The sequence below is a fragment of the Triticum aestivum genome, chromosome 2A (assembly GCF_018294505.1).
Source record: "Triticum aestivum cultivar Chinese Spring chromosome 2A, IWGSC CS RefSeq v2.1, whole genome shotgun sequence".
Classification (NCBI taxonomy): Eukaryota; Viridiplantae; Streptophyta; class Magnoliopsida; order Poales; family Poaceae; genus Triticum; species Triticum aestivum.
The window spans coordinates 362,298,836-362,310,259 of NC_057797.1; the positions used below are offsets into that span (position 1 = coordinate 362,298,836).

At 41.8% G+C, this 11,424-nt stretch overlaps 2 long non-coding RNA genes across 3 annotated transcripts; one reads left to right on the forward strand and one right to left on the reverse strand.

Annotated features, from left to right (window-relative positions):
• Positions 1 to 4,261: 4,261 nt before the first annotated feature.
• Positions 4,262 to 6,621, forward strand: LOC123188675 (uncharacterized). The gene is made up of 3 exons (XR_006495054.1): positions 4,262 to 4,816; positions 5,472 to 5,524; positions 6,255 to 6,621. It is a non-coding gene; the product is annotated as an uncharacterized lncRNA (long non-coding RNA).
• A 184-nt stretch (positions 6,622 to 6,805) lies between these two features.
• Positions 6,806 to 11,197, reverse strand: LOC123188676 (uncharacterized). 2 transcript variants are annotated; one of them, XR_006495056.1, is made up of 6 exons: positions 10,970 to 11,197; positions 9,554 to 9,697; positions 9,382 to 9,441; positions 8,224 to 9,247; positions 8,041 to 8,116; positions 6,806 to 7,220 (listed from the first exon to the last, which is right to left on the reverse strand). It is a non-coding gene; the product is annotated as an uncharacterized lncRNA (long non-coding RNA). The 2 variants fall into 2 exon arrangements; XR_006495055.1 differs by having other exon boundaries at positions 6,807 to 7,220; positions 8,224 to 8,945.
• Positions 11,198 to 11,424: the final 227 nt, after the last annotated feature.

Consider the following 11,424-nt stretch of genomic DNA (forward strand, 5'->3'; position numbering starts at 1 on the left):
TGGCAACAGCAAGCGGAGGAGGTCCTGGACTTCGGGCGCGCGATGCGACAGGGAGGAGGCGAGACCTCAGTGGCACATGGAGAGGGTCGTGGTCGTGCTCAACCACGTCGAGGAGGCCGTGGCGGAGCGAGCAAGAGGCGCTGGACATGGGAACCTACACGCCCAGCGGGGCACACGGGATGTAGGAGGCGAGGCAAGGCGTCAGAGGGAGCTGAGTATCAGCAGGAGGGGAGGCGGAGGCGAGCTTGGCGGCCTGGACTCGCCGGTTGGAGCGGCGGCGGGGCTTGCCAGCGAGGCAGCCATGGGTGGCGCTGAGGTAGAAGAGGCCATGGCACACTGGAGGCGCGGAGGAGGCGACCGGAGAGGTCGGACGCGGGTGCCGGGGAAGCAGGCGAACGGCTGGCGGCAGTCCAGCGACGTGGTGCAGGGGCTTGCGGCGGGGCTGGAGCGCCGGGAGGCGACAGGGCTTGTCAATCTGTGCTGCTGCTGCTGCGCGAGGTGAGAGGGCTGGAGGGAGAGCGGGCGCGGCCGCAGGGGTTGCGGGCATGGGAGATCGAGAGGGAAGAGGGGTTGAGCGGATGGCGATGGGGATGAGACTGCGTGTGTGCATGGGTGGCGGCGGTTGCGGGAGGACGAGAGGGAGCGGGATCGAGCAGAGGAACGGCTGCGCCTAGGGTTAGAGCTGGGGAGAAACTGGGCCTTGGAGGCCGGCCCAGGGAGGGGGAAGTGGCCCGAGGCCTGCTGGCTGGATGGGCCTCGCTGGACCTCTTCTCTCTCTCTCTTTAAAAACTTAAATATTTAACAGAAAAGAAATTAGAAAGAGGAAAAGAAAGAGAGGGTTGGGGAAGGATTTTGGGCATGGGGGTTATTTTTCTGGACTCACAAAAATGTGAGGAATTTAAATAAAATGGCAAGAGGATTTTTTGGAGAAAATAGATTCGCACATGTTGAATTTAATTCAACATGCTTGAATTTTGAAACCCATTCAAAAGGACTCTAAATGGGCTGAGATTTTAGAGGAGCCTCGACAAGAAGTAACAAGAATTGTTGGGAAAGTTTGAGGAAGAACTTGAGATAGAATGGGCATGGGAATTAAATTGCAAGTATGTTTTGGTGATTCCAAATTAATGGAATAATTATAATATAGCTCCCTAATAATAGTAGGAGACTTTTATATGTTATAAAGAGAATTTCATCATGTGAAATCCCTAAATTTAAATGGATCAAAGATCCATGCCATCTATTTAGTTAAGTTTTAAAAAAAGGGTGCAAGATGACATGATGCAATGCACATGATGCAATGATGAATGCAACAAGAAAAAACAAATCACATGACGAAGCTCAGAAAAACTGGAAGTCTTCTGGAGCGTCGGTCTCGGGGCGTTATAGGTGTGCATTGGCTCGAGGGACCAGTGGACGGTTTTAGCAATCGAGCGGCGTTTCATGTCACACATCGACGATGTGGAGACTCGACGGCATGGCGAAGCAGGGTCTAGGCGACGGATGTGTGATGTTGGACACATGTAGGGAGGTGGCGTTGTCTGGTGCCATGGTGGCGTCGAAGACAGGCCTGAAAAGGTTGATGCGCCAGTACCTGCTCTGAAGATGGATCGGTGAAGACCGTGGCGGCGGCCTCTGAGAGTGCGCCAGACCGGTGTGTGGCCCAGACTCAGCTTGGCTGGGGCCTCCAGATGGAGTCAAAGACAAATGCCATGCCCCAATCCCCATCATACCCACAGATCAACGTGCCGGCTCTGCAACTATATCATGTCGATCGATGATGCCATGTGTTTGGAGTAAGTATCATCTATCAATATTTAATGTGCGCATATACATTATTATTATTCTTACTATCCAATTTTTAGGAAGGAATGTGTCCGGAGGGCGAAAACCCGTTCAATGGGCTTAAGTCTTAAGAAACTTCAAGGCATACTTAACATGGAGCAGCCTATGGACAATGATTGCTTCAACACCGCCGTGCGTATACTGGCATGTGACGAGGGAGTATTGTTCTAAGACCCTCCTATACATTACATGGATCTAAGATTTTATGAAAGTTATCATAACTCTTCATTCTGCGTGACGTTAGTATCAACATGTTGAAACAATATTTCTTTTTTTACTTAGTCCATGATGCTAGAGTCAACACGAGGTCAAAAGTCCCGCGAGAAGAAAAGTATTCACATGTTGGGAACAATATTTGAGAGCTGGCCTTGGATGGACAACAACATCTCATCGTGCAACACAGTAAGTAAGGTATTTTGTCTATTGTTGTTTCTAATAGCTACACTTGTAAATTTATCTTCCGTATGCATTCATCGGTCGATACATCTTATCATCGACAAAGAGGCACGTCGTGTATATATTATGGACCTTATTCGTACATCACAGTCATCAGAGGATAAAAGTGTGAGGCATGTAGTGAAAATAAAAAGTTTTGCGAGGGAATTCAAAGAAGCACTCGAAATAAAGCAGCCCGGTTGGAATTCTGATATATCTAAATGGCAACGTTTATTTCCATTTGGTATTCCAACGAGCACCGACGGATAATGAATTCATAATAAAACATTTATTTTTTTATAACTATATTTTTTATATTATTAATTTAAAAAATTGCAGGGATGTCTCTGGCTATTTTGTTTTTCATTTTATACTTTGGTGAAACGGTAAAGAACTGGTCAAACTAGTTTGCGTGGTGAGTATTGTCTGTTACACGTTTTAAGACCTTCAACATGAAATATTCATACTAACTATATATATTGTTTGTGCAGGATGTGTATGAGTTGAGGAAACACTTTTTATAATACTTGCTAAAAGATCGTGAGAATGAAGCTAAAGGCAGCTTTTCTGATATCGTGCAAGAATTTCTTAAGCACATCAAGTAGATCTTAATAATTTTGTAATAGATGTTTAGTTGGAACATCGCTCAATTTGTTCCACGGACATGTCGTTATTTTTCTTTTTGTTATCAATTTACATTGCAAGTGAAGTGGACTTCAATTATTAATTAATTGTGTTCGTGTTATGTTGTCTGTACGTGTGAAATTTAACATGCATTATCTTTATATAACTCTAACGCACGGACATTCTATTATATTAACAAGATGCAACTTACATTGTACCATGCAAATTAAGCAAAAGACAGCAATTCTAACATTGTACGGAGTGCATCAAGTAAATCTTAGTTTGTAAGAGATATTAGTTGGATCATTTCTTTGCTCTATGTACATATCGTTGAGTTAGATTTTCTATATTATTTTACATCGCAAGTGAAGTGAATTTTAATTACTTTTTGATTGATTGTTACGGGCTATCATTTATATACATACAAAATTGGCTTGCATTATGTTTATATATGCAATGGGCAAAAAAGAGTTCCATGACCCGTGGCAACGCACGGCCATTCTACTAGTTTTTATGAAGTCTCAGTCGAATCTCTTTATCATTAGATTTTTTTTGTTGCTTTATGATGTGTGCGGTTCTATTGACTTGTAAACGAGCCCACGTAGGGGACGAATTGGATGGGCTGCGTTTTTGTTCTGTTTTTTTATGTGTTGGGGCAGGCTTTGAGCGATGGGCTGGAAAAGACATTTTTTTTTACTTTGTATGTTGGGTTTTATTCTGCCAGGGTCAGCTTCTATTTTCTTATTCTTTCCAACAAGAGGGAACGGATATATATATATATATATATATATATATATATATATATATATAGGGACTCTCTATTACATCCGACTGAAATTCAATTGGCTTTCAGTCATATTTTCAGCCATCCAAAATTTGACAACTGTCATCTGTCCTCCGCTTCTCTCCTGTCCTCTGAATGTCGCTGTCCTTGTCCCCACTCTCTTCCTTTAAACTGGTCCGCGAGAATCAAAAAGAGACCCTGAAAATAAACTAATCGGATCCCCAGTTGAAGACCCAAAAATACCAAGCTGAAGAACATAGCACTTCTACCTCCTGTGAGAAACAGCTCCCCTCACCTTCTCAACATCTGCATGAAAAAGGGGTGATTCCTTTTGTGAGAAACAGCTCCCCTAGCGAGTGCGGGCTTTTGGTGGCCGCGCTACAGGCAGGCCGCTATCCTGCGCGTCTGCTTGGGCCTGGGGATTCGGAACCCGTCAGTTCGTGGCAGTGCTGTGGCAGGGCTAGTGGAGGGAATACGGTCCGTGTACGCCTATCTACTACACATGCGTATTCTGTTCGGCCCATTTCCTTTACTTGTTCGCGCGCCTGGAAAGACGACATGTCATGCACTAGAAAGGCTGGCCCATGTCCGTGACCTTTATCCCTAACTCGTGAACAAGCCGTCGCCGCACACCTGCTCTGCCTCTCCGTCTCTGTCTCTCTCCCTCAAACCCGACGGCGGCACTGGTTTCTCTCCGGCGAGCATCTCCCTGCCCCTTGGCCCTACCCATGTACCCCGTGGTCGTGGGAAATTCTTCGCCACACGCCGGCTCTTCCGTTGGGTCTCTTTTCCCCAACCTCGACGGCGCCAGGGTTTGCTCTCCGACGAGATGTGCTCCTTTGATCTTGAGATGCCACGGGTGCATCTTCTCTTCTTATGGCCCGGAGGTCATGGCCGTGTTTAGATTCGCATCTTATTCTTTGGATTTGAGTTCATTTGCCTCACCACGAACCTTTCTGCAGGATCCATGTTTCAGACGTTAGAGCCGATCCCTGATGCATTTCCCGTGGAGTCGCGGGATTTCATGAGCATCGCCGATACCCAGCTGGGCCGCGGCGGCGAGGGCACCCTCTGTGCGGGGACGCCGGCTTAGGTTTTCTCAGAAGCCACCAGCGGCTGAACCATGAGGTAATTACGGATCTAAAAATCTCTCATGTACCATTTTAAGTCGTTTGATTTCTCGGATAAGAAGATGCGCCTGTTTGAGATACAAATTTCTTAGCCAGAACGGACCATCACGTCTAGTTTCAGTGTGAAGAAAGCTACTATTGTTGTGTATAGATTGATTTTCAGTATGGAAATCCCGTGGTGAGAGCTGGAGATTTTTGTTTTGGTTGGTATTCAGTTATAGGATTTGTTGGCATCATTATTATTTGTGTCTGATTTCTAGTTGCTGCTGGTGATTTTGGGATCTGTAATCAATCTGGAAAAATCGAGGGGCATCTCATATTTCTCCATTAAATCAGTCATCCTATACTTGACAATTACTGAAATATTAGGCCCTGCCGTGCAATTTTTTTTCATATCCTGTTTTTAGATGCAAATTGGTTAAATGACACTGATTCTGCCATTTAGTGCCAACATTGAGAAAAAATAGGATGCATTACGTGTTATGGTTTTGAAACAATTATATTCTTTTCTATTTTTCTATCATAAATATGCTATGTTGTTCTTTTTGCGAAGAAAATATCGTATGATGTTTACTGAACTGTCAAGGCATATTGTAAATGGGCAAACAAATATATGTTACCACTGACTCATCTTCGTCCTCCCAATCCATCAGCGGCTGTCCTCCATGGATGAGTTTGCCGAAGCGCGGCAAGGTGGACCATACAGGTAATGAAGTGCTCCAAATCTTCCAGTCTTGGTATCGTCGAAGCTGAAATTTGCAACGCTGCTGAGCTTGGAAGCGGTGGGCAAAGTGGTGGATTCCCCACTGAAGCCGGTGTGTTCCAAGTTTGCTCTGAAGCTACCAGTGGATGGACCATGTATTTTTGTCAAATTATTAATGATGCCTCTGTAGTTCTTCGTGATTTAATACAACAATTCCTCCTATACTATTTAGTGGCTGAAAATTTTCATTGTTATCAAGAGCTTACTTTTATTCTTAGTAATTCATACGACACAGTTCTGGCTATTGAAGCTGTCCTATTGACAACTGTTGCTGTTTCATATGATACTCTCTTGACAGTAGGAACCTGATTCATGTAGATTTTGAAATGGCCAGTCTTTTTCTGGTCTGCACATTTGTTGGAATTTTATGGAGCCAACTCCATTGTAGGTTTCGCCTTATAATCCAAACTAATAATTATGACCTCGTTGAAACATGTTTGGTGATTAATACACTTCAGAAATCTTGAAAAGAGTATTGATGCTATTATTGCTGCTAAAATTTCTTTTTCTTTTTGATAATCATGATTGAAAGAGCCTGGGTTATTTTTGTACTACATTTTGTTCTCTAGTGCGCAAGCTGCTTGTTTCATTGTTGAGTAGATGACATTGGGTTGATAGAACCACATTCATGTAAATATTCTGATATTCACCATGTGCTTTTCTTTGTTGGCAGTACGGATGATGCAATAATTGAAGATATGAAGAAGGATTACATGGTCGCGCAAGAGATCAAGGAGAATAACAAATAAGCTTTATGCAATGGATAATTTGCAAGGCAAGGTTCTCCATGCTTGTATGTACGTTGCTGCTTTTGGAATTTGGCAGTTGCTTACTGGTCATGTTTGGTGATTGATGCTGAATTCCTAGATACATTTTGTAAACATTTGGATTTGTCCAGGCGCATGCCTGTATGTACTAGATGTTTACTTGTTTTCACTTATCTGCAGAAGTGGTACGTTCCCTGTGAGATTAAATTAACTAGGTCCTAATAATGTATTATGTAAAAATGTATATTTTAATGGAGGTGTATTTTCTGGTCACCATACCGTGTTACTTGTCCTGATGGAACGAATTACCTAGTTCCTTGTTATCGGGCATGCAATTACGTTAATTATGACTATAATTACTCCATCTCTGGCGATGCTCTAACAAAATTTAGTCTTTGGAGTAGTCACGTGCATGCTCAAGTGTAATTTGTAACCACGTGTAAAGTTTACAACGCAAAAACGATCATCCAAGTGGGCCGCCCGTATTCTATTACAAGGGTATATTTTACATCTGTAAATCACTGGGAAACGCCAATCCAAGCGCGGCCTCAATGTCCTCCAGGGGCCAGGGCCACTTGGAGCAGGGTGACAGACTGACATTACGTCAGCTTGGTCAGTTGTGCAGCACATGCTAGTTTGGTGCATTGGGATCACCACCATAGAACAACTGTTGGACATGTACTAGAAGCTAGATTCTGTCCCTATCGCCAGCCCGGAATACACGCGCTGGAAAGACTCTACGGGGAGGCAGCATGCGTGAATACAGGGCCAGCTCGGATCCCAAGCGCGGACGGGCGGCCTGGATTCCGGCTTGCCTGATGCTCGGCCTCCACTCGCATTTTCCGCTCCCCTAGCCTTCTTTACAACCCACACTGGCAAAGCAGCGAGAAAGGCAAAAAAGAACCCAACGTTACAAGGCAAAAATTTCTGATCTCTAATCTAAAACTAACAACACACAATTAAAATGGAAATGACAAAAACCATTAAAATTACACTATAAAATCAATTAAAATTACACTAAGATTTACACTATAAATACCGCTGTAAATCCACTAAAAACACTATAAATCCAGTTTGAATCCACTGTAAAATCTACTACACTAAGAAAAACACTGAAAATCTGGTAGGAATTACAGTGTAGATCCAGTAGGAATTACACTGTAATTCTATCTAGATTTACACTGTGAAATCGACCTAGAATTACAGTGTAAAATATTGTAGGAATTACAGTGTAAATGTACCTAGAATTACACTGCAAAATCGACCTAGAATCACAGTGTAAATATAGTAGGAATTACAGTGTAAATGTATCTAGAATTAATCTGTAAAATCGACCTACAATTACAGTGTAAATCTAGGTAAAATTACAGTGTAATTTTACCTATATTTACACTGTGAAATCGACCTAACACTGTAAAATCGACCTACAATTGCAGTGTAAATATAGTAGGAATTACAGTGTAAATGTACCTACAATTACACTATAATTCTACCTAGATTTACACCGTAAAAATCGACCTAGAATTACAGTGTAAATCCACTTAGAATTTCACTGTAAATCTACCTAGAATTACACTGCAAGCGGAAATAAATCCATTTTATCAGGGACTAGTAAAAAAACTGGAAGAGGACATGACCAGAAATAAATCCACTTGTTCTTATCTAGTTCCGAGAAATGCTTAACTGTATTACCTCTCCAGACAAGTACCCTAGGCTTGGTATCATGTAGAGAATTCAGCCCAAAATGCACATGGTCAGGATATGAGACCTAGCAGAAAAAGAAGGGGAGGCTAGTTCAACATCATTACACACAAAAAAACAGCATTAAAAGGATGCAAAAAATAAAGCAAATAATTCTAAAAAAACAAGACTCACAGCGAATGCGTAGTGACAACCGCCAAATGCCACTTATCTCTTAGAAGCAACCTTCGTAGTATCCTTAAACTTTACTGCCAAGGAGACTCTCATATACTCCCTCCGTCCCATAATATAAGAGTGTTTTTTACACTAGTGTAGAGTAAAAAACGTTCTTATATTATGGGACAGAGGGAGTACCAATGTACATAAATCATAGTTCATCACAGAACTACAATCTCTGAAAATGTGGAGATATTTGGGACAAGGAGAAAGGCTTGAATTTGGACACAAGAAAGTGGACAAGGCAATACACATGAAGCAGATGAAAAGGTCTACATCATGCAATTATTCAGATTTGAGTTTATTGCAGAAGAAAGAAACCGGTGGGATGCTAGTCACATTGAAATGGGACAAGATAAACTCACGCCCAGCCTCAGCATCAGACACAATGGGCTCACCATCAACAGGAAGATCTAAGATGTCATGGATGACATATTTGGAAATCAGAATAAACTTCTTCCTAATCTGAATCTCTGAAGCAAGAACATCAAATTTGGACGCTAATCATTTGACAAACCTAAGAGGTACCTCTGTCCTCACATATTTGAGAAGGCAATCTGCCCTATAACTCTGAAGAACACGGACTTGCCTAGGAGACAAGCCACCAATAACAGTGGAGAACAACTTGAGTATCTAGTGAATGTATTGGCTACAGGAAAATCAGAAGACCTCTTGCACTTCTACAACACAACAAGAAACACAAACAAAAGAAAAAATCAAGATAAATTACACTAAAAATAAACAAAAGAAAGACATCTAGCAACAACAACTAGAACTATATGGAACTAGGTTCTTGTCCATTAATAGCCATTCCACAAAAGAATAGATATGATGAAGATTACAAAAGGAGTTATCTAAAACTTATATCCATATCTATCATAGAGAAGTTGCATGCAAAAAAGGAAATATAAACAACAACAAAATAAAATACCACATTGCGAGCTCCAACATTTCTAATCTTCCGTTTTAAGCAATTCACTTTCTGCAAAAACATAAAAAAGAGGAATTATCCATTAACTACAAATGTGCATTAACTGATACAAAAATGAAACCGGTACAAAAAAGCATTAATAGAAGAAACTGGTACAAAAGCATCAACTAAAGCACCACACTTACATGAGACACGTAGAACTCATACAAAGCTTTGTCGAAATCAGGATCATCCATTTGTCCTTCCTGCAGTTAACAGATGAAACAAGTGAATGAACTAAAAAACAGGAACAAATAAGCTACCAAACAAGAAATAAAAGAAAATAAAATGAATAAAAAATCAAATTAGAAATATAACCTCCGAAGCTTGAAAAGGATCATCCTCCGCAAAATCATTAGGGACAAAAGGACCCCCATCTGAATCATCACAATCTTCAACACAAGCAGCAGAAGTACCCTTACCAAAATCCTTCACGAGTCTCCCCATACTTCAATCTATAACCTAAATATGTACAAAACAAAGAAAAGGACAAAAAGTGTGAGATGAAATGGCAGAAGGGATAAAACATAACGAAAATATAAAGAAGAAATGCATTGATAGCATTTACAATCTACATCTCTTTTATTTCACTACATAACCCACTGAGAATTACAGTGAAGAAATCCCCTGCGAATTACAGTGGAAACCAACTGAGTTACATTGTAAATACACTGTAATCACCCACTAAGAAAAATACACTGGAATTCCGATGAAGATTACAGTGTAAATCCAAATATAATTACAGTCTAAATCCTCTAACAAAATACACTGGAATCAGATGCATCACAAGAACACACAAACTAGCGATGCATCAGAAGAACAGTCACAATTCCTCTGCTACTCAATTACAGTGTAAATTCACTGACAAAAACACTATAAATCCAAAACGCAATTCCATTATAAAAATTCAAGTGAATTACACAGTAATTCCACGAGCGAATACAGTGCAAATCCATGGCAATTACACTGTAAATCAGCTATCAAATTACACTGTACATCCCTGACAAATACATTGTAATTCTACTAACAAATACAGTGCAACCCCACCGACAAAAATACACTGCTATTAGGACATATACATTGTCATTCCAGTAGCAAATACAATGCAAATCCGCTGACAAAATACACTGAAATTACACTGTAAAATAACCGGGGATTACACTACAAATTGCTTTGGATTTACACTACAAATATACTACCTATCCACTGGAAAATTACACTGGAAATCAACTACAGATTACAGTGAAAATCAATGAAAATCCAGTATGAATACACTGAAAATCACTCTAAAAAACAATGGGGGTTGCACTGTGAACCACTGTAAATCCAAAAATAGGAATTACAGAGTAAGCCACATACCCACTAAACGATACCAGTGAAGAGAAATGGTCTAGGGATTAAAGGCCGGGGAACAGAATGCATCTGTTCGAATTGACTGAATACATCAGACTATTACAACTAAGCAAGCCAGCCTCACATGAACAGCTCGAATTCCAACAACCAATCAATTACAGATAAGCAGATCAAACTGACGCACATCCGAGCTACCGCAGCTACCGTGCTTAGTAGAACAATCAAACACATCCCTGAAATGGCGGAACCTAACAAATCTACATGGAAAAAAGCTGTGGGGGATGGATACAATCATCAGATCTGACAGACAAAACCAACTCCCTACCTAACAGATCACAGGAATAACAAAAAGGGAGGGGGGCAAAGCCGAATCCGACGAACCAAATCGCTAGCGCCGGAAATGGGGACGGGTCGGTGCGGGGCCGAGAGATGTCGCAGATCCCGCCGGCAGGAACAGAAGGGAGGCGGAGGAAGCAGGGCAGCACGAGGAAGAGCGCGGACGAGTCACCACCAAAACACTAGATCGAGCGGCGAGGCGGAGCTCCAAATCACGATGGCTATCTTTCTCTCACTCTCTCTCTCTCTCGCTTGACTCTGTTCAGGTTTGCGTGTTTGAAATGACAAAGGGGATGGGAGGAGGAGGCCGACATAGACACACGGGTTGCGATGGGAAAAATAACGGGTCAACCACACGGGCCCGATAAGAGAAACAAGACAAATAACGGTTCAACCACACAGGCCCGATAAGAGAAACGAGACAAATAACGGGTCAAACACACGAATCTTCGCGCACAGATCACATGGCACAGAAAACGAATGAAAAGCGAATTGTTTGC